General features: G+C 39.4%; 1 protein-coding gene across 4 annotated transcripts in view; it reads right to left on the bottom strand.

Annotated features, from left to right (window-relative positions):
• Window positions 1-24,855, bottom strand: part of dlgap4b (discs, large (Drosophila) homolog-associated protein 4b) — a 113,667-nt gene that overhangs the window by 34,364 nt on the left and 54,448 nt on the right. For 3 of the 4 annotated variants that reach the window (XM_020646883.3, XM_020646881.2, XM_020646882.2), the window contains exon 3: window positions 2,920-2,968. The exons of the other annotated variant lie outside the window; for it this stretch is intronic. The gene's annotated coding sequence lies outside the window, so the exon portion shown is untranslated. The remainder of the gene's footprint in view (window positions 1-2,919; window positions 2,969-24,855) is intronic. 4 annotated transcript variants of the gene reach the window in all.

Here is a 24,855-nt window from a genome sequence, read left to right as displayed (position 1 = left end):
GGGATGATAAAAATGACAGCATCCCTATGATGAAAGGCTGCATTCCCAATGGAACCGCTCTCAAAAGATTCATTGAAATATGACTGCTCAATGTCTTAAAGAAACAAACATACAGAACTGTCACATATAACTTCCTATCAGTCAATCTTTAATCAATCAATCTTTATAGCGCCAATTCACAACACATGTTATCGCAAGACCATCATTTTTCTGTATAACACAATGTACATTATACAGCCTCTATGCTTTCCCAAACTATAAACCCATAGTTCCCCTGATGTAAAAAACAACAACCAATTGCTCAGTGCTGAGATTTAGCCAAGCGGCAACCTTTGCTCTTGAAAAATGAAGCCAATGCTGAAGTGCAAAATCCTGCAGTTTGTTGAGTGTCCGCTTGAGGCTGGCTGCAGGAACACCGGAGTTCACATACACATGACTGGCAAAATTCTGTTTTACAGCATAAATTAACGTTTTAATGTTAACAGCCTGGTACAAAAGTAGTACCAGTAGTATGTCTGATTAGTTATTGTTATCACTGGCACACACTGTATGGGGGGTGATTTAAAAAAAAAAGAAAAGAAAAAAAGCTCTGTTTTGATTTTGAAAACGATATGTGTTATCCATATGTGCTTAGCTGACATAACTGACAGGTGGGCGCAGTGTAACGGTTTGTCAAGAGGCTTAAAGCCCGCGTCAGCTTCCGCTCTCAGCCTGTTGTTAGGTTGACTGAAAGTTAGCCTGAGACAGGATTTCCAGCATGGCGGCTGCTGCTGATGAGCCTCCGGAGCCCCCTGCTGTAACAGATGGCTGATGTCACTCAGGCTTCATCCATTAATATTTACAGTCCATGGATTTAACTTAAAAAAACATAATTTGGATTTACAACCAAATTTGACATCGTATTAAGGTATGTGAGAGCATTACTCAGTGTTATATACCAGGGTTTTGCTCTGCTGTTGTCAAATTATAAATCAGAGGCTATTTTTCTACATTAGCAGTCTGCTTCATCAACCTGTCCCCACGAGGTTTCCTTCCCACTGTGGTTTGAGTTTCACCACTGAGACTCATTACCTGGTTAAACTGCGCTGAAGCAGGTACCGTGGATCTTTGCTGATAGGATTTCTGAGTCAGGGAGTGTGTTGACCTTGTCATAGTAACAGCAAATTACATTAATTAATTCCTTCCATGTTCTTTTCACAGTGTGAAAGTCATTTAAGTACCATACTACATAACAAATGTTTTCTCTGCTGTGACTAATGTAAAAATATGACGTTTTTAGAGGTAGCAGCACCACATCTAATCTCAGGGATAACCAACCATTCAGCTTTGGTTTTCAGGCATCATAAATAACAAAGTCAAAGAAAAGTGTGTGGCTCCATTCACATCTTAAATATATTTTCAGTTTAAATAAATAACCCAGTTTAAATTCAACGTGTGGGAAAAGCACTTTTCACAGACTTAAAAGCGGCTTTTAATTAGAAAGGATGATCACAGAGAGGGTGAGCACTTAATAATGCATGTGTAGTACAAGAAAGAGATGAGAGGAGGGGAGAGACACAAGAAGTTCTGCACTGTGATTGAGGGAAATTGCCACAGTCTCCCTCTCTTTGTGTGCAGACATCCAGGATAGAGTAAAGCATCAATCACAGCCGTCCTTTGGAGCCTCACTCTGCTCCCTATACATTCTCATTCACAGAGTGAACCCAGCTTTGAACATAGTCTTTCAATATTGTGTACTTTCTGTCTTTCCTCTGCAAAGTTATCTTTGATCTGATTATACCTTGGCAAAGGCTGCATGTCTTACTTTGACCTGAGAAAGAGAGCATGAATTAATCTGCTAAAGAGCAAGCGGTGTGATGTAATTTGTTATCAAACGCCGGTTCACCTTTTGTACACGATTACTGTACAAAATATGGTGTCAAATGCAACCTCCAGATCCAATTCTAAAACCTCTAACATGGCCTATTGTGTGCTGTCTGCTATACCCTCTTATCCTCCAACCCTAGGGAGAGTCCCATCAGGGGCCTTATGGGAAGGATGGAGAGGAGTGCTGTGATTGGAGCTTTTATGTTATCTCCGAAATACAGCAGCACGCCTGGCAGAACCCTTATTTGTGCATAAATACTGGTGATATGTGTGCACGTGCACATTTGCTAAGGTCTAAATGTGCCTGAGCATGTAAATGCCAGGGGCTCGATGTGTTTGCAAAAGCATGCCTCAATGTGCATGTGAAAATGTGCTATACATGTTGGAAGTGTGGGTGTGAATATTTTGAGAGAACTTACAAGGACACAAAGTGTGTGTAGAGAAATAAAGGACAATGGCATATATCTCCCGGTATATAAAACACTTCTGCATAAATATCCCTGATTTATTATACAGTCTGCTGTGATTCCCTTAAAGCTTGAGCTTCTTATATTTGCTGTAAGCAGCAGTGATTGACTTCACTCCCTTCAGAACTGCCTAAAGGCTACAAAATCAGTTTCCAGGTGTAGAGCTGGCCAGTCCTGAAGCACCGCGGCTTCTGTAAACTTGCCGAAAAGTCTCACATCCTCATCCATTATTGATAGCACCTTAAACCTTCCTTGTACTGGGGATGACAAACTAAAACTAGAAGTGTCAACTCTGTGGTGTAGCTCTGGAGGAAGGGTTGCATTTGAAATCTGAATTTCACTAGCGTGTCCTGCAGTGAGTCATCCTTTTGAAGTTCCATCAGTGTGTGTTTGCAGGGAATAGCAATTAGCTGCTAATAAATGAAGTCAGAGGTGAGTCCTGTCCCTGCTGGTTAGCTAGGAGGGGGAAGTTAAAGGTTAGGGTGCAGTTTTTTTTTGTACTCTATTAGAACTTTGTTTTGTGTCAGTTTGATTAATTTAAAAGCAACATTACCACTTGAGTGCTGAGGTCAGGCAAGGGACTTACATTGGCAGCTCATTTCCCAGAATCCTGGATCTGAGTAGGTGGATGTTACCTGAAAGAGAATTGATGAAACCAGTGTTACTATTTACGTGTTGTGAACCCATAGAAGTTTGTCATGCTTTCCTTTTTAGCCGACAAGAGAAAACGGAGAATATTTTGCTACAGATACACACACAGAACTGAGGATAAGGCTTTGCCATGCAGCATTGCGAATGGGGTTAAAATAATCTGATCGAGAACCAGTGCTCGAGGGCAACTGGTGTTCACGCTCAGGCCAGCAAAGTACCAGCTCCACCTTGTTGTCTACTCTTCTCTGCCCTACTTTCTCTCTCTCTCTCTCTCTCTCTCTCTCTCTCACCCTCTTCTCCCACACCTCGTAGGGTAGTACAAAGGCACAGACATTTCAATCGCGGTAGGTTCCAACTCATCCATATTCCAGTCGCTTTTATAACTTCTGCAGCGCTACAGAGGCTATGACAGTGTTGGATCAGGGCTCTTTTCACTCTCTCCATTTGTCTGGTGTGGTAACACTACAGAGTCCTCATGGGAGAGTTTGACTTCTGCTCGGACACAAGGTTGTGTGTGTGTGTGTGTGTGTGTGTGTGTGTGTGTGTGTGTGTGTGTGGGTGTGTGGGTGTGTGGGTGTGTGGGTGTGTGTGTGTGTGTGTGTGTGCATTGCTGTGCCTTTGGACATCTTAATGATTTACATGTACGTGAGTTTTTGCTTGAGTCTATTCAGGTTTTTTTTCATCTCTGTGTCTAGAGTGAAATGCAACCTTGTCAAACACACTACAAACACTTCACCGTCAGAGAAGGAGTTCATGCTACTTGAAACCAACTATAAAGGCCGATAGTTTGACATCTGCCATCTAAACTCTGGGATGATGACTTGTCTATATTGTCATTCATCAAACAGCATCCCACTCTGATGTTTGAATTTTGTGTTCATCTTTTCATTGGAAAAAAAGAGTGTGCTTTTGTTCATGAGTCCCACAGTCACTCAAATATACAGTGCTGTGGAAAGATATATCCTTGATGTAATATTCAAATGCTGCTCTGTTCACTGTTTTATGCTGCTGTTTTATTCTCTTGCAAATATTTGACTCACAGCATGGAAAGTGTTGTTAATTCTCTTTGATGCTTGGGTCATCTTACTGTTTGTAGACGTTGTTGGTTGCAAACATGCAAAGATAATGAGGAGAGTGGATGGCACACAAACAACAGGAGTATTTATGAACTCACTCTCTGCAGACTAAAACCTAAGTTGATTCTCTCTGACTGCCAACTAAAAATTAGGAGCATATTCAGTCTGGGCTACCATCAGTACCTGCTGCAAGTAACCTTCACAAAAATATATTTTTTTAATTTTGTTAAATTCTTTATTTAAGATTTGGTTAAGTTGAGGCAACAACAATTGCTTGTCTAATGTTGTCAGGGTCAAAGAGAAATTGGCATCCGTAAACAGACAAAAAGGTGCCAACTCTCCAAACATTTTTAAATCAGTCATCCATCCTTAACCCCTCCCTGAAAGAAAGGACTGAGGCAGGATAAGTTATTTCATGTAGTTCAATGAATGGCCGATAATATTTTCAGAATGAGCAGGTACACGATGTGTTTTTAACCATCACCAATACATTTGCGCATATGCAAGTCAAGAGGACTGTCAAGCAAATAACCAGAAACATGTCTTTTTTTTGGTTGATGCAAAGATAGACCATTACCATTTTCTTATTTCAATGATTAATTTATAAGAAAAATCTGCCTGACTGCATTAGAAGTGCAGTCCTTCAACTGAGCCCACTGCAGTGAACAGACACCATGCAGTGAATCTGTGTGTCACCTGCCTCTAATCATGCATGCAATACCGCTTCAGTTACAGATACAGTCAGTCAGTTGGATGCTTAAGGCAGATGTTCAGAGTTGCAAGGTAGCTTATCAGTTTGTGTACTTCTGTTATCAAAAAATCCAAACCAAATATGAACTGGCCTAGCAATTTGCAAATAAAAATGCCCTAAAAATATAGAGCGTTAGCTGGAAACGGTTAACCTGTCTGGTTAGCCTTAATAACATTAACCAACCAGCTGCCATGCAGCAGGCTTTACAGATGGAGGTCCCATTTTCTTGGCTGTAGACCATTAGAGATAGAGCACTCCACACTGAAAAAACGCTTTCCACACTTTGGTTAACTTCGATTTTTCAGTAAAAAAAAACACATCTCAAAAGTGTTATGGCCTTTGAAAATAAATGTTCGTTCTGGCAAATCACGGTTTAATATTGATGAGTGCGGAACGCGCAGCAAGGTTCAAGGTTTAAGAAGATAAATTAATCACAACATGCAACAGCTCAATTTTCTGTCATCATGAAAAAAACAGGCAAGGGGACTTTGTGATCTAATAAAGATAAAAGAAAAAGAAAAATGGACTCTCCTCACTGCTCTCCTAAAGTCATTTGTGAAATCTGACGCCAGTGTTGTCAGCTTCCCCCAACATTAGCGCATAGTGATTAGATATTAATGCGTGGGGAGGAGTTTCCTCATCCCAGCATGTGGACTCACAGGCACACACAAACAGAGCCAATTCACAGAAAAATACAATGTATGGAAACTTGTTTTATGCAAAACCGCAATTCAAAAGCTGGTATTGAACCGTAGATGCCGTACCGGACAGTTCAATGTTATATTGAGAACTGTTGCATCCCTGACATGAAGTATTTATGTAACTTTTATACAGATACAGAAAGTATGAAGGGATAAAATAGTGCAGAAACACAGTAACTAATAAATAAGTCCTCATGTCTGTAGACATATTTAAAAGAAATAATAAAATAGGCAAAAGAGACCTTTGCATTTTAGTGTGAAAAATTAAAAGATGACATGATAAGAAAATGACAAGAACACAGTGTACAGTCATCACCTGCCAGTTTATATTATTAATATGGTTACATAAATAATAAATGAAGAATTTAAATGAAGGAATACACCAAATCACTGCAAACACATGTGGTGGATTAGTGAATGACAATGGTCTTGGCTTGTTCTACCTCACTTTTGTCATTGAGAGCTAAAACTACATTAGGAAGACTGGAGGATTACGCACACTCTGTTGCACTAAAGGAACTCACCACATTTTAAGCTTGTTGAAAAAACCCCAGATTAACTCATGGAAAAGAAAAACAGAGGGTGCTATAAGGAGTTTGTGGGATCGAAATGTGAATCGATGCCAAAACACTCTTCTCCTACTTCATTGCCCACTGCAGAAGGACAAATGTCAAATAGCACTACACTGCAGCAGGTTTGCTGGGTTAGAGTAAGATAAATTAGAAGTGAGATTGGGAAACAGATTGAAACATCAGGCCAGAGGGAGCTGCTGATTGGGCTCTTCATTTTTGGGAATAGATTATAAAATTATGTTTAGTGGCTGTGGAAAACCTCTCTCACTGATGGAAATTGGCTTCAATTGAGCAAAAACAATTAAATTAGACACAATGTTTTAGATTTTGAAGTTAGATTGAGGGCATTGATGGGAGAGGATTACTTTTTGCGACAGCAGATGTTGGACAGGACAATCCTGCTTTATAAATTAAAAAATGTATTATAATTTCAGGATAATATAAATTTTACATAACATTCTTTTTATAAAGATTTAGGCACATGATGATGGGAATCTCCACTTTCATATTGTTGCTGTTTATGATAAAAATACACTGACTGTATGAATACTTAACTTTCTCTCTGCTACTCAGAAATACTCACTCTGTCATCAGAAATTCAGACATGGAATGTGAATGTGAATGTAAAGTGAGAGGGAAAGCAGGAAATGGGTCTAAATGTACGGGTAAGAACTAATGAATTATGTGTATAAAGTACATTTTGAGTTGGTCCTGAAAATAACTCAATCCTTTTCAGAAGTGCATCATCGCTAGTTTAAAAGCGCAATTTTGGTCAGATAAACTAATTATTCAAATGTTATCAAGGCAGGCTTGAAATGCCGGTCAAATGCTATGACTTGACCGCAAACACATCTTATAGTTTACAACTTCATCTCCATTTTCTGAGATCAAAACACTGCTGAACCTCTCCATGCTACAAGATGCCATCTGTTCACTGTGCTTGTTTACAGCCAGGTAGTAGGACATTGTGGGAGTATGGCAGTAGCCATAAACTAAAGCTGCTGGATGATAACTTTAACACAACATTTGACCGGCATCACGGGTCCGAATTAATACAAATATTAAGAATTGATTTGATGGACTAGTTATTCTAGTTCCAACTATCAAAGTTGACAAAGTTTAGTGCCAAGTCTTTGTCGCTTCAGAATAAAAAATGAGAACACAGACACATAGTTTGTTTACAAAATATGCCCGTTAACAGACTGTGTGTGCTCTGTTTGAATGTGTGATGGTGTTTATCACCTTAAACTTAAAGTAAGTAATTAAAATAAAGGAATTTATAAATAAACACATGGGGAAAAAAACCCTCCTTGTATTACAACCTCTCTCTTCAAGACTAATTAGAAAAAGGGATGAGAGTTTAAACTTGTGGAAGCAATCAGCTCTCAATCAAACAATCCCCTGTCGTCACTTCTCAACCATGAAATCCAATTTACCCCAGGACCTGAAGGTCACCATGTGCAGGTGCATTATCAGGCAAACATTGATTATTCAAAGGCTCTGCTACAGAAACCGAGCAGAAAGTGTATCGAGCTGGAGAGGAAAAGCTTGGTGAAAGAGGCCAACAAACATAAGAGTCCTTTAGAAATGTGTTTGGCCATTTCATGAGGAAGAGGATTAGAAGTTCTCCTTCTGACACAGTTTGTAGTATTCAGTGAGCAGATGGGAGACGACTTGAGTGTGACTGAAGATGAATCCCACAAGTGAGGCAGTGTGACATCACTTTAGGATGGAGTCACCCGCTCATTCCAAAAAATCTCTGCATGTTAAAATGATACTAATGACTCGGTAGCTGGAAGCCAATGTGGCGACTGGATTAACTGGTCACTAGCAATAATGCAAGTAATGAGTGTGTGCATGTGAGAGATATACGTGTGACTGGTTATGACAACATGCCATAAGGCTACAACATATGTGTTTATTCATATCAAATAAAAATCCCTCAGCCTTCCTTTGTTCTGTTTGAAATATAACTCACTTTGGTGAAATCAGCGTGAAGTAAACTGAGGAGCTTTAAAAAAAAAAACACCACCCTGTGTTTTGTTGTGTTATTTTAGGAAAAGCAGATGAACAGATTGTCACAATATTTAATTTAGCATGCAGCTGATGTCTATCCACAATATGTTGTCCCTGACTCTAGTGATCAGTAAATCTTAGTCAACAGATGCTGCATTGCTAATGTTTTATTTCATTGTCTCTCTCTTCTTCAATGCTTCCATGATATTCTGAATGATACAGTCTGGAGTACAAAGAGAAAATACATTTTTCTGTTGAATTCAAAATGTTTGTTTCACTACCACAATCTATTCAGTTCACCCATGAGTATAAGTGGAAGTTTTTTGCCAAATTTTGATGTATTATTTAGGGCTTTCACACTTGCATAAAACTCCTGATATTTCCAGGAGGAGCCGTATATTTGAACGCAAACAGCCACATTTTTCACTCGGACTTCACCCAGAGTTTCTCCTGCACAGACCCCTAGTATTTTTTCCATAGCAAGTCCGAGTGAGCTGATGTGAGAACGCAGCAGGATATTCTCCAGAGAATTCATCTCGAGCCAATGGGAGGGGGTGGTGACGTTGACATTTTTTAGATGTTTATTCTTCGTGAAAAGTCCAAGAACCAAATTTGACTTAAATATTCTCCACCTCTATTGGTGCTGCCTCATTTGAATGAACATCCCACCTGTTGGCATCTTACCTCCCTCTGGCGCTCCTCACCAACTAAACTAGGGCCTGACTCTTTTGCATTGCTCATTTTTCCATCTGTACATGCATTACCATATTTAATCAAGTTCTACGGGTAAACATCTTCACATTAGTTACACTCTGACAAAACCTATTAGGTTGTAGGATTTGAAATCAGGGAAAAAGCTTGAAGAAACTTTATTTTTTTAAATGTAATTTATTGTTTCTCTTTTAGTAGTTTGATTTAATAGCCCTGGAGCACAGAACTCCTCTGCTCTGCAGCAGATCAGAAAGTGTCTGAGAACTACTGCCTGTTTTTATATTCCTTCTTTGAACTTCCTTCATGCTCTGAGCAAAGGGATGGAGTACAGAGAGAAAGAGAGGAGAGAAAGTGCTGGAAAAAAACAGCCAGCTCAGCCCATCCTCAGGGCTAAAAAGTCACACACAAGATTAAGGAGAAAAAAAAACCTCTTCTAGTCGATGCAAAGTTTCAGCTCTCTCCCATCTTTAGAACTTTAATGAGTTTGCTCTTTGGTTTCAGAAGTTCTAAACAAACCATGAGGTTTACAGGGATGCAGTTTCAGTGCTAGACAAGGATCAATCCGTTTTTCTTTCAATCTTTATTAGACCTTAAGTCAACCCGAACAGGACCCAAACGAATGCAGCAAAATTTGACTTGAACAGCACCATTCATTCAACAGAATCTTCCAATAATAACCCTCAAGCCCCCAATGGCACCATGATTAAGATATTTTCTTAACACTACATCTCTGGTGTCTCCCTGACTTCTTAGGGTGCTTAGAAAGTAAATGCAGAATTGCCTCATAAATACAGAGAGGCCTCAGAAGAGCCTCGTGTTGAAGATAATAATTGATTGAAGGCAAAAAAAAATAAAGAAATATATTAAACCAATAAATAACTTAAGCTCTATCACTTAAATTTTGAAAATCAAGCTTTTTACACATCTTGTCGAATGATTCATCTTTGGTTCATTTTTGTGCTATGTATTTAAAAATGTTCCTCTTAACTTTAACTCACATTAAACTGCAAGTATTTCTCGCCAGATTTCTGCACGTTTTTTAGTAATTTGTCTTTTGTTTCTTTTTTTCACAATAGTTGAATATGTCACTGGCAATAAACTTCAGGTTTTCATGTAATCTGAGAAAAAGTTCTTCAGAACATTTTTAAGTTTGCCATTTTGTGGGCTTTTCTATGCCTTTTATTATTGAGAGGATGGTGGATAGAGTAGGAAGTCGTGGAGAGAGAGTGGGGAATGGCATGCGGTAAAGGAGGTTGGACTTGAACCTGAGCCATTCGCTTGGAGGAATAAAGCCTCCACACAAGGGCCTTGACCTAACTGCTAGACCACCTGCACCTTATTTTGAGAACGTTTGGACAAAATAATCTCTAGGAAAATTATTTTTTAATCTCCTTTTTCCCGAAAAATTTTACAATTAGGTGACCAGTATCCTCTACAGATTTTCATTAGACGTAATTGCTTTAACCTTATGTCACGGGTGCCCCTGATTTAATTCTCTGTTGACCCAGTTCATACGCTGCAGTTGTATCACCAACCAAAGGCTGGATAATAATGGCAGAAAAGTGAAAAATGAAGACCTGAATTATAACATGAGCAGCTAGTCTAATGCTCAGTACCCTGACTGAATGAAAAAGTAGCTGTTTGTGAATAACATCATTCTTTTTTGGTAGTATGTTGACATAAGTCTGACCTGTTCCACTATGATGACAGTTGATATTAAAGCCCTGAAGAAAACTGAACAATTAGTTTTTGTTGAAACAGATAATAAATTATTTGTAAATCATCATTCCCAATAATCTTATTGTAATGTTGGACACAAAAATGACTAAGCTGATGCATCAGTTAATAATTTTCTACTTTACTGCTTCATTTAATGACACTACTGAATTTATAAGCAATGTTGTCTTTACAGAAATCTTTTGGGACAGTGTGGCACTATCTGAACTTTGAGTATTGCACACCGCACTAGCCAAACTTTTGTTTTTCTCTCGTTCTGTTTTAATTAGATCAATAGGATTTGATTTTGACAGCCCTCTTTGGGAAAATGGTTGTTGACAGAGAAGTTCTTTTCATTTCTTTCAATTAAAATGTTTCAGCCAATTAGCAATCAAAATGAGTCTTGGAGACCACTCCATCAGGATCATCGCTAATTAGAAACAACAGCTCCTGGTATTTTGTTCTCTAGCTTTCTTTGCGAGTGCAATCAATGTGTATTCATCTGTTCCACTGTTTAGAGGTTGGGATACTGAAGACAGGACAGTGTTAGAGTACAAAAATAAACTACATTTGTCTTTCAATATACTATGCAAATTACAAAGTGTCAGTCCCATTCAACCTGTTACACAGAAGAAATCTAATCTGAGCATTAATAATAGGCCAGCGTCAGATGTACCTGCTTTAAGACAGATAATCTGTGTATGCGTCAGCTATGGACACTTGAGCGGCAGACGGTGTAAACGGAGACTGCTGCTTAAATACAGACCGACTGTGAATGCAGCATGCGAGCTCTGCAGGACCTGGCTCAAGAGAGAGGTGCACAGCCCTCAGCCAATATACACACACACACAGACACACACAGACACACACACACACACACACACACACACACACACACACAACATAGCTTACTGTACATATGCATTTTTTCTGCATGGATACCTACACCTGACAGAAAGACACAACATATACACACGTACACAGGTGGACGAAAAAGCATCCTATGGGCATGTGCTTCCACATGAACAAGCACACCTTGTCACATAGACACAAACACACACAGCAGACAGAGAAGCAGGCACTTAAGGTTGACAATATCTGTCTGTCAGTCTTAGCGGCTGCAGGGTTCAAAAGTCAAGGAGAGAGAAAGTAATAAAAAACCTGTGTATCATCAGCCATAGACAGACACACACACACACATTCCTATGGACATTGTAGAACAGGGGTCTCCAACCTTTTTTTGTCTGAGAGCTTCTTTATAAATGAAAGTGGATGAGAGGTACTTGCATTGCATTGTTTATGTTCAAATTCACTTAAGGTATCAAAACAGACGATACACGTATATGCACAAGAAATCAAATACCCAAAGCCAACATTTGGATCGGAACATCTTATAGTAACATCATTACTTTATACAATGTCTATTCTGTATCCATGTTTCAAAATTTTATGTGTTACTTTCGGCCTTTGCTGAGTCCTGTGCAAAGTTACCATGTAGAGGTGCTCCACATTGCTTCTTTGGCAGACTGAAACATTGCTATGCTGAAAGTCCTTTACGTTTGAAAAAAAAAAAAAAAAAAAACCTTTGGAAATGTTTTCTGCTTTTTCTTGGCATGGCCACCAACATGTCCATTTTAAATCTGGCTGAACAGGCTTGTTAATACCACTGGTCTCCTCATTTGAGCTTAGAGTACAGTGTACCTGACCTAACCTGTCAGTAGAGGTTACAGCTACATTGCTGTGAATGGTTAGGTTCAGTTTTTGACAAACTTTACAGGAGCATCACCTTTTTATTGACAGTTATTGAAATTATGCAGCTTTTCATATTACAGTCTCAGATTTTAAAAGCACTCAAAATAGAAAGTGAATTCAGGTTTATATTATTGCTTGTATTATTATTAGTAGTAGCCTAGTATTGACTGTATTATTATTAGTTGTTGTACTCATTTTGTGTACCTGTTACTTGTGTAAGTACACAGTCTATGTATGTTGAAATGAGGGATTAGCCAGTACTTTGTGTACACTGGGTGTTGTGGTTTAATTGACTACTTGACATCGCTCATATATGTGAAAATAGAACTAAATAGAGAGAACAGGTTCCAGGTGAAGTCCCATTCAGAAATAACATAACAATTAGCTTCAGCGGGTCAATTTTTTGTTGACAGAAAAGTTGCATGTTGAGCTTTGTGCCATACTATACATTTGCTTGCAAACACTCCAGATACAAAGAGTATTTGCAATACAATGTTCTCTTCGTGATAGGTTAATATTTCAGTAACAGGCACATATTGTGGTTCAAATTCTTCTGTGAATTACAGAGTGTACAGCCTTGCTAGTGGCTCTCTAAGACTCAACAATGTGTTTCTTTAAGCTGAATACTAAAATCAGCATGCTGAGTACAGCTGAGGCCAATGGGAATTTCAAATTTAAACCTCATGTGGGTACTAGAAATAAAAGTTAACAACACTTTTAGGATCACTTGCATGGACACCATGAGCATCTGTACTAAATGTCATAGCTATTTTTCTAAAATGTATCCAACAATCATGAAACATTGACCTCATTCTGGTTTTAGAGCAAAAGTCAGGGATCCCCTCTGAGGACAATGAAGGAAATCCGTTGAAGATGTGGTTTTCCTTCAGGGACCAATGTGGTGGACCAACCAATATAACAGTGAAAAGGCAGTGTAAGGCACCTGTGGTTCTACTTGTATATGCAGGTCTGTGCGGTAGTCACAGTTGCTGTAGGCCTGTTCTGAGCATCCCCTGCCTGTGTCTACAGTACAGCAGGTTACAGCTGCCAGCCGAGCTCTGAAACCAACAACCTCATGTGAGGGAAGCTGCCTGGAAATAAACGTGAGCGCTCTGCCTCGCAGCAAGGTTGCTGAATGAAAATGTGTGAGAGTGAGCCTCGGGTTAACAAGTGTCCACATCAGGCCAAACACTGCGTGTGAGTACAGAAGCTTGCTTGTAGCCTGATTAATTCACATGTTGTGATGGGACCTTGCATTAAAAGCATCACTGCGGAGAGATGTTTTGCAATTTCGTTTTATTTGCAGCCTTATTTGCAGTTAACAAGGTGTGAATAGAATCTCATCCATGAAAAGAAAGACCAATATGCCACCTCAACTTTTCAATTAAACCGTGCAGGACGCAGCCATTAAACTGCCATTACGGTTATTAAACTCTGCGGACTTTATTGTATGATGAAACTCAGTTGAAACTTCCCAAGCCCCAGTGGGAGGCACAGATATATACGTGTAACTGAATAAGTAACATTCAATTACAGTCTGTTGAGACCCATAACATTACCATTGATGCTATTACCCCTGTCTCGAATATGGCTGGCAAAATTGCCAACAACCTGGCAGTGACTCTTAATCTACCATCATGTTGGGTGGATGGGTTTAGAGCAGAACAGACGGCAAAAGTGGAACCTTTTTCACTCCCTGCCTCTGTGATATTGTTAGCCTTGAACATAGTGACAACTGGCCCTTTGTGAATTGCAGACCAGTCATTTGAAAAGAGAGAAAAATGTACAGGAATGAGTAGGCTGAGGGGGATAAAAACCTAACTGAGACGGATGATGTGCTTGCCGCACCTTACCAGACGGCCCAGATTCACGAGAAGCAAGAGCTGTATGAGCCTCAGTGGGGAGGCTTGCACAAGAGAGGGGAATTGGGTTTTACAGAGGCATACAAGATGGATTGATTCCCCCCCCCCCCCCCCCCCCCACGTCTAGAGGCTCTGCTGTCTGAAACCTCGCCGTGCTCGGGGAAGGAAGAGGCCGGCATGTCACATTTAACAGACAACGAGGAGGGAGGACAGGCGTGCTGGAAAGTAGGACAAGAACAGGCTGGCCTACTGTAAAAGCCCTAGGGATGTTGAAAGATAAAGAAAGACCCCTCAAACTGACAGAAGAGCATTATGTTTACTAAGTTGCAACAATAGAAAGAGAATAGCAGGTTTTATTTAAGTAGTATATGAGCTATTTATGAAGCTTGCAGCCCACCAGCTACATTACAGGATGATAAGAGTAAGTATTGTTTACCTTTTCCTTTTCCCAATAGTAGTGATTAAAAGTGACCTACAACAACACATTCTTGTGTCACTGAGGCCTAGGAGAACAATGTGCTCCATGTAGGGAGGTCACAGTCTTAAAATAGCTAGAATCAAAAGCTGCATATATTCACATCGCGTGATGTGTAACACACTGACATGCAATTAGTTTAACAGCCTCAAGGTTATTATAATTTGAAATCCCCCAAGAAAAGAGATGTCAGAATTGGAGTTTTACGCACGTTTGACCTGAATAGGATAACGTAGACGCAACCTTGCTCTACCCTCACTCTGCTGGGTTAAAAAGTCACTTTTTACACCACCATGATTTAATAAACCATTCAATCCAATTATATTTATCGTCCCGTTTGCACAGAGATAAGGGCGAAAAAAATAAGCAGCTTCGGTAAACCACTTTAAGTGTGGCAAAAGGGACAGAAGGGTATGGAGAGGAATTTAAGCTAAATAAAAACCTCTATATGCTTTTCCTCCACATAATAGTCTCTAAATGTTCCGTGCTGTCTGCTTTGTGTTTTCTACAATAAAGATGAGCATGAAGAAGACATCTGGACAGTCTTCGAGCGCTAGCTCCAACATCTGCTACAGCTCTAAACAGCAACAAGAAAGTGTGTGTGTGTGTGTGTACAACTGTGCAGGTGTTCCTCCAAGAATACACACGCAGATGCTTTCATGTTGGACAAGGTCATAATCAAGTCATTAGTGTCATTGTTTTGCTGGGAGGGACAAGTCATTGATGTGGAGCTACCATTGCTGAGGACAACTTGACTCTTTTAGATCATTTGCAACAAAGTTTAGTAGTGAATTTATAAAGAAATGAATACATTTTGTAACGGCCAGCGAGTGCATGTGTATTTAAGAGTGATGCTGTGATGAGGATGGAATTGTTAGTAATTAATTTGAAATTTTTCATTTTTTATTTGGATAACTTTTGAAATGAAATAGTTCTGTTGATTTGATAGCACATTGTTTTTCATCGATCTCTTCAAGCAGAGTCACACTGTTACATTTGGAACTGCAGCAGCATACAGTTGTCCTCGTACTCTGAATATAATGGGTGATGTAACTACAGTACAAACACATCACTTTGATTCACTTTGCATGCAGCACAGTATGTACTGTCACACCCGGCTGTGCAGTCCCCTCTCTGTATGCATCACTATTACATCATTGATACACCAGATATTTGAAGATAACATCAATCAAAATTGAGCTTCTGTCAAGGTTGCTAGTTCAGGCAGCAGGAGTAGGACCCAAATGAACAAAGGGGTACAAGTCAAGGATTGTGCAAAAGCCTTGTTATGCAGGCAGGTGGGTAGGATGCTCTAGATTCAGTTAAATAAGAAACTCATAGGCAAAACACAACGTAAGAACAAAAAACTAAAAAATTTAGTTGTTTAGTACGGCAGGAAGCTGATGAGGGAATTGGAGACAATTGCGAAGAGAAATAAAAGGTCAGGAAACAGCAGGACTGATTAAAAGTGGGAACAGGTGTAGAGTGGCAAGGAGGGGAAGTCTGAAAGCACCCGGTGAAGAAGTTGAAAGAACGGCAGGGGGAACAAAAGGACAGACTGACTAAATGAAAGCTTTTTGATACTGAGACACTGACTCTTGTTGCCTTTGACTCATGACAGAGCTCTTGTCGAATGACACATCCCAGACTAGGTTTAATGTCACAACAATAAAGGCAATTGGTTCTTAGATGCCATAGAGGATATATTGACTAATGAACAAACAAATATTAAGGTGATGAAAAGACTTTCAAAATGGTTCAGTACTCGAATTTCCCGATGTTACTTTTTGTAGGTGAAATGTGGCACTGGTTTAAGTGGCTGAGAAAGTATCATCCAGACTGACAGAATAAAACAAATATCTGTATCTCCACAAGGCGGCAGTATGAGCAAAGCAGTCAATTTAGACTCACGATGGTCAAGTACACGTACAGTGCCACTCATTCATTCAAGGTTAAACAGTGCGAGCAGCTGCGAGAGAGAAGCACTGCCTCCGCCTCAACATGTCAACCACCGACGACAACAGCGAGTCATCTTCCATAAGAATACCTTCACGTCCTAAACTTCTAATCAGAGCGGGCTTCCGATGTTCCTTATCAAACCTGTATGCTAAAGGTGCTAAAAAGAGTTTCGTACCTGCAAACAAACACTTGAAGACTCGACAAGCAACTGACAAACACCAAGACCTCTCTGTGAGGTACAAAACACGACATGTTAGCATCTAAGCTAGCCCGCTAGTGGGATGGAGAGGAGCTGCTTAATTATGTCATATGTAACGTTAGCGCAGTACTTTTTCAGTATCCCCCCACCCTGCATTGTAAAGCATGTCAAGCATATTAGAGCCTGTTACTGTAGTTACAAAATGACTTTATGCTACATTTATAAGGGGTCTAATTTGTGTGCTTTTTATAAACGCTTGAATAGATAAACATAGCTTACGTTACATGTTACTTCTACTATGTTGGCTCAATAGCGCCAGACAGAGTAGCCAGTTAAAATACACACTCTCAATGTAAATTAACTGAATGTAACATTGCATGTAAGAAGTAAACATAATGCTTGTGTATAAATACAAAACATGTGATTGTGTTGCTGGAGCAACTGTTAAGTGGAAATGGCCTGTTTATAGATTAATTTAGTCTATTCTAGTTATAGAATAATACATGGACATTGTGCAGGGCAGGTCTATCCTACTTAATATATCATAGATCGATTCAAAGAACTTCATTGTAAGAAAAAGTCTCAAATTTGTCTTAAGATAACACAAGATAAGAAAATATACTTTCTTGTCCCCACAGGGGCTCATACAAGCATATAATAGAGATCATACAAGACATAAAGCTTTTCATGTAACAATTCCATGTATACATAAAAAGACTTTCTTGCAGCAGTGACATCTTAACATATTGACATCCTACATTACCTGTTAATCAGAATGATAATGGACATCGACACAAATGAATGTTTATAGATGTTCAACCTAGCCTTAGGGACCTTGAATCCTCTCTTAGAGGGTAAAAGCTGAAACTCATCACAGAAGCTCCATTTTCAACATCAAATGTAAAAACAAGATTCAAACATTTGAGTCAACATTCAAACAGCAAATAAATATTCAGAGGCCTTCAACATGCTTTGATATGGGATTCAACCTTTTTAAGAAATTATTTTTTAAAACATTTGACTAACGAGCTCTCTTACTGAATCTTGATCCCTCGACATTGACATTGAAAAAGTATTTAACTGCAAAGCAAATTAAAAACAAGAAAGGAAAACAGAACTACATTGACCACAGGGCCAAAGCCTAAATGATAAAGACTACAGTTTATTAAGAAGAGAATATCTGTATGAGTGGATCAAATGGACACCATCAAATGAATGCCATACTGTGTGCATACTCCAGATATTACATTTTGAATTGGGGTGCTGTGACACATTTAGCTCTATAGCTGTCCTATAAGGTAAAGGCATAAAGGTTGTGTTTTCTCTAATTACTGGTCTAGATTGTAGTTGCCCAATTAGACTTGTTGTAATTTCTTCAAACCTTCTGACCACTTTCTCTGTGATTTCATTTGAGGCAAAGCCTCTGATCTTCTTTCAAGGCACACAGTAAGAAAGTCCCTTAGCTTCACAAGACTATCATCACCTGATTCAGTAGCCACAGAATACACAATGAGGGTATTGTAATTCAGAAAAGAACTGTAGATTCTAACACTGAAATGTCGCCTCTCTGGCTTTAGAAGAAATCAAAGGCAGAGTGCCTTCTGATCACACCTGGAACAACTCTGCTTGTGCCCCTGAAACCTGTCAGCAAAAGGCTGTAATTTAATTATTATATTATATTTATGTGAGTAAAAAGTACTCATAGTCACAGATGACATCTGCTCATGAACCAAAAATGAAGGTAGATTTTATAATCATTACATGTGTTGCAATGTCAGTGGACTTGTTGGGCTGGTACGGGTAGAAATATTAAATCTGTGAAGTCTACTGTGTATTTGACAAAAAATAAATGGTTTGAGTGATTGCCAAATATATCTTTTAAAATAGATTTTGAAATATCAGATAATGAATTCTTCTTGACATTCCACCTATCACAGCTTTAGAAGCTCATTAAGTAGAGCAGGCACAGAGCTACAGTCCTTGTTGCAGTGGTTGCAGGGTCGATTCACGATCCTGACGCTGTTCAGTGGATGTCGTCCCCCACTCCTTCTCCCCACATTTTGGGTCGCTCTATAGCTGTTCTATCTCGTCAGGTAAAAGTATAAAGGTTTTGTTTTTTCTCATTACTCGTGAAGTTTGCGGTTGCTCAGTTTACCATATAGGCTGCCGGTCTGGACTGAGATTTACTGCACTTGTCCATGTTAAGGCCTGTTCTATAATATTATCTCACAATGTAGCCAAGCAAATTCTGACTTCTTCTGATGACATAACCATCCTTGTTCCTCTAGATGAAAAAGTCTAAGCTTAATCAGAAAGTGTCCCAGATCTATTTCTACATCTGTGACTCGGTCCCATGGGGAAACCTCAAATCAGTGATGAGGCGCTGCAGTGATGCTTCACACAAACAGAGACACTTTGTCCTGCTCCATACACTGCACTAAAACGGAGCTCTAAACAAAAGCTGTGATGAGAGAAACTACTTGATGCTGCCTGGTGCTTTATTTATACATTGCTGTCACCTCTTTATCATGCTATCTCCAAGCTAACCAATATCCTTGCTGCCAGCAGAAACTACATTACCCTGAATGTAAGGCTAGAAGAATGGACAGAGCTAATTTTGTTTGCTCTGTTGCCATTGCAGAGGAAGGTGATCTTGTGCAGTTCGTCCTTCTTATTGGTATAAAAAGAAGTGACCATTTTCTCCTTCAGAAATAGTGTCAAACGTATGTGTTGGAGGACATAATATGAGTCACCTTTCACACAGTAATAGACAGCAGCAGCTAACACTCTGAATAAGGGTTAAAGGAGAAAAAATAACTTTTCCTTGACATTTAGCTTCAAAATGTAATTAATTTTTCAATGTTGATCAGTATGATGTAAGAATCAACTCAACAGAAACCATCATCTGAGGGGAATTAAAAACTCTGTGAGCACTGATGTAACATCAGTTACTGCAACAATTAAACTCTTTAAACGCTGAGGCAGCACAAATCTGCACAGAATCTACAGATAAAGTAGAAAAACTCAAACCAAGTCCTCCTTGTTTTGCTGAGGCTTTATCTCTGTACCGATAAGATCATTCTGTACGCACTGACATCCAAATGGGCACAAAATTAGAAAAATAGAAAGCATGAATCAACAATATTTCAGTAGCCATTATAGTGTGGCTATACTTAATCTGGAATGAAATAATTACTTTTTCAATATGTGGAAAATTTAAAAATGGTACAGCTGGTATATGACCATTTTAAATATTAAAAACCATACTTAAATTCAATTGGAGCAATTTTTGAAAGTTGATTTCTCAAAAAGTAAAATTTAAAAAGTATTCAAACTTGGTCCTATGTTTACTAATAGTACATGCTTAACATACTCAAATGGTAATATAGGTCCACCATGTGCAAATTATTATCTATTTCGATGTTCACTACTACGCTATATTATTGTTTAACAAGTGTTTAAAGTGTAAGGTGAAAAGTATTTACTATGTGATGTCACATGATGGCGTTGGTTGGTGATATCTCTTCAGCTCAGTGGGTAAAATCACTGCTAAATGAATCTGAAACTTTAGGGTCGATTCTCAAGACTAACGAAGAGCCTCACTTACCATGGAAACCTGTATCTGTGTGTGGTATTAAGTTCTTAAAAGATACAGATTTCATACCATTTAACCCACAGGGGCGCTGCAGTAACAATAAAACAAGTGTATTTCAAAATTATGATATCTTTTTAAACTTGATAAACAACTAGCTTATGGTTCTTAATGCTCCACCTTGTGGTTGTTTGTAAACCACAGTGAACTTATAGTGGAGTTTTAAAAACAGGGACCCTCAACAAGGTTGTAAGAACTGACAGACAATCATCTATAGGTGGTGCTCAAGGATTTTTAGCTGCAGCTTGGAGGTAAAAAAAAAAAAAGCTGCAGAAGAGACTGGGGCAGCAATGGCTACTTATGCTCATAGCGCTCACACTGACATTTCTTTAGGATTTGCCCATTCTACTTTTCCTCTTCTTATCCTGAGTCCCGCTATGTAAATAAGACAACCAACCATTTCAGCCTGTCACGGACACCTGCAGAAAAGGGAAGAATCAGGCCAACTAAAGTTGTCATCTGCATGTTGTTATTCATGGGCAGAGACGCTCACTTAATGATGAGAGTCGTCTGTATCCTCGCGATTTCCTGGAGCCATTTAGAGTGTCAGCATGTCATCTGCAGGATATGAATGTAGTCAGATGTGTCACCGGATGTTTTCTGCCACTGAAGCTATGCATGATTTAACTGATTCAAGGAGAAATCTAGATGGGGATGAGTTGGCCTATTTCTCTGACGTCATTAGCTTGTTAATAACCTGCTATGTACACTTTCTGGGCGAGTCGGTGTGGCTGAAAATGAACGCTGAGAAGATTGCAGTTGACCATATTCACATATTGACCATTTTCATTTGAGGTCACACCCAGGTTGGGAAGGTATTGTGTTTTTATGTAGATCGAGTGTGTTCCATGCTTGTTTTATATAAATATAGAGAATTTTACTAAACATATTTGTTTTACTGCTTTCTGATTGATGAGTAGGGAAGCAACAAGCTGTCACAAGTCCAGGGCCTCTTCTGAAGAAGCCACAGGTCAGTATGGAGTGCAGACCTTTCAGTAGACTAAACCCTCGTGGTCATTCAGTGGGCATCTTTTGGGTCAACCATCAGTAGACTGAACATTTCAGTATGGATCTTCCGGGTTTTGTGCAGTATAGTTTAGATGCATCCTTTAATTGAAAAATGAATTGTATTTTAACACCCACAATGATGTGCCAAATTAAATGTAAAGCGTCACTTCAAGTGCGCCTCCAACTCACAACAAACAAGGATGAAAAAAACAAAACGAGGATGGATGCAGCCAGTTCGGGTAACGCGCCATTCAAATGTTAAATTGTTAAATTGTTTGCATGCAATGTGAAGTTTTGTAATATTTACCGAGCCATCTTGCATATCACATCAGAGTTGGAGTGTCAATAACACGAGGCGGGCTAATGACGAGTCTTCCACACTGAATGAATCAGACGAAGTAGGAACAAATATCAGCCTACTGTGCGCGCCTGCTGAACAGTAGGTCCTAACAGTATACAGCACGGATAATAGAGACTGTCTACTGTCAGAATGTGTAGGCAATTTGCAATTCTGAAGCACCCAACGTTCATGATATAAATTTGGAGGTTTCCCCTCTGGACATTTTGAGCATCAAACGCTGAACTTCTTGTGTTCTGGTGTATTTTTGGGAAACAATTTGGCAAAAATAGTTAATCTACTTTCCATTTATTATTTTAAAAGTAAAATAATCAAATTTAAATGATAAATATTTGGTACTTTCTGCAATGTCATAATTCAAGTTCTAGCAGAGTGTTATCATTCACATGGAGTCTGATAATCAACATGAAAGACAAAGAGAGAAGTTTACTTCTTCACATAAGCTGTTACCTTACAGAATTATACCTAGAACCAGTTTTGTATTTTCCTGCAGTTACAAACTGTGCAAGTTTTTCCACGATAGACATACGCCTCTTTAGTAGTGTAGGATACTGGACAATACTGTAGGATCCTGTTTGTGCATGTGTGTGTATTTCAGCCCATTTTTTGTGTACCTTGTTCAACAACAAGAACAAGAGAGTGTACCCTCTCAGGATTAGGAAACATATCCTCTTCATGCTAAGAAGACGTTGTTGCTAATTAGGGCCTGACCGATATGGGTTTTTGGGGCCGATACTGATATCGATATTAGGGAGAAAAAACGTCCAATACAGGTTTATTGGCCAATATCTTTCTTTGATCTATCTTCCATCTGATGTTGCGTTGATCCCTCAAATGCAGTTATCTAACACAACTGGAAAGTAACTTTGTATGTGCATCACCAGTTGACACTCTGAAGAGTGATAATGCTTGTTGTAATCCATATAGCACACTTTTCTGGTAACAGCCAGAAAGAGAACTGCTAGTCTCATACAATGATACTCAAATGAAATGTGTTTTGACAGGTTGATAAATCTACAAATATCTGTGCATAGCTGCGATAAAATTAGCCGATACCCGATATTCACTTGATATGCTCATATCAGCCGATTAATCGGTCGGGTTCTATTGCTAATGTTAACTGTTGGTTGGTAGCAGGGTCCGAAATTAACTTTTTGACTCACCGGCCAAGGTGGCAGGTACATGAAAAAATTCCCCGGCCAAACATTTTTTTACCGGCCAAAATAACAAATTTTGTTTTTCTGTCCTATACATCTGTTACAGTACATTTAATTGAGAAGGCATTATGTTTTGTTTCACCAATAACACATTTAAGTCACACATTCGATCATGTCATCAGATCAGGAAATTGAGAAATTGTAAAGAAATATATTTACTGGCCTTAATTTTTTTCTTAATGTATTATTTGTAGTAGTTCCTCGCTGACTGCTCCTGCTCCACGTGATGGAAGAGAAAAGTGGAGCGTGCATTTAGTGTCCGCTAGCATATCTGAAGTGTTTGTAACACAGCGCTGTTTCACAGAGTCTGTGTGGAGATGTTCACACACTTATGACGATGCTATCGCTAAGTTAGCTGCAGACACGGTGAGAGTGAAGTCGAACCGACCGTTTGACCGGATCATGCGTGTTCCCGACACGGTCCGTATGGATTAAGGATCAACTGTTTGCTGAAGCACTAGAAGTAAGCAGGTGCATGTGGTGGCTGGCGCTCCGGTAGCTGCAGCTAGGCTACATCAAATGCGCTTAATACTCATAGCATAGTTTTTTATGACTTTTTGATAAATATTTACCCGCCCTGTGGCGGATAGCCCTCTGAAAAGTACTCGCCAAACGGAAAATCTACCCGCATTTGGCGCTTGGCGGGTGTTAATGTCAGACCCTGGTTGGTAAACAAAAATTGATCATACTTTTTTATTTCTTACAATATCCTGTGAGTTCCTTCCTGATTTTTAACTGTCAAAAGGTTTTAGTTATCGATTATTTGGGAAGTGATGAAATTTCAGCTTGTCACACTGAGTCTCATGTGAATGGATTCCTTGTCAGTATGGTGAATTAACATGACTTTTGAGAATTTACAATGCATGAACCAGCTACTCTAATATGATTTGGAAGGACACAAAATGAAGGGTGGGCCATTACAGCTGATGCATCCCAACGACAGCTATGCTAGCCCATTAGCCTTCGCTAAGGTCCAGGCTTTGTGTCAGAATGAGGCACCTTGAGGTAAACACCTACGCTTAACATGCAACCTTTCAGACTCGACAGGATTGCTTCCTTTCTGCCCACTGAGACTTAACGCATCACATTTAAAATGCTAAGTAGAATTGAATATGTCAACCATAACTACAGAGACTATATTAGTACTCTTAAATGTAAATCACAGAGGCGCTGGGAGACTCCTTTGAAGAGTGGGAACATTTCTGTGTCACTGCCAGAGGCTTTAGAGGTGCTCAGGCATTGGCCAATCCGCAGAAATACAGCTTAGTCATCTCTGACTCGGAGCTGTGTGTTTGCTGGTGTGCAAGATCACTGACTTTCTCTTCCTTCTCTCTTTATTTGTCCTCATTGCTGCTGGATGTCACTTTAGCCTAATGAGATGTCTTTCCTCCACCTTATTTCATCTACTCCACTCTGCGTCCTGGGCTGAAAAAGGCCTCTCCATCGTTCTCTGGTTCTTTCTATCTCTCGATCCCTCCTCTTCTCCTCCTCCCCCCTGTGTGGCTGCTGAAAGCTCTTTAAAGATGCCCGGGGGTTTTAACCACTCCGACATTATTACATGAGCCTGTCTCACTCAAACCGATCCCAAGCCAATTGAGAAGCTTACGTCTTTGCCACAGCAGCTTTACTAGGAAAAAAGGAAGCTCCTATAGTTCACTGACATGACCAAACACTGACTGTTCACTTCAATGTGCCTGGCTCATTCATGTTTTTTTCTGCTGTCATTTTGAATGTGAGGCCGGCATAAAAACTTGTGTCCACTTGTTTTTATGGCAGAGTACATTTCTGTTGAAGAGCAGATGTAGCTGTGGGGCAACTTACATAATCCCAGAGTTAAATATTCTAT

This window comes from Labrus bergylta, chromosome 5, assembly GCF_963930695.1.
Source record: "Labrus bergylta chromosome 5, fLabBer1.1, whole genome shotgun sequence".
Classification (NCBI taxonomy): Eukaryota; Metazoa; Chordata; class Actinopteri; order Labriformes; family Labridae; genus Labrus; species Labrus bergylta.
Note: the sequence above shows the minus strand (reverse complement) of the source record. Positions and strands in the feature narration are given on the sequence as shown.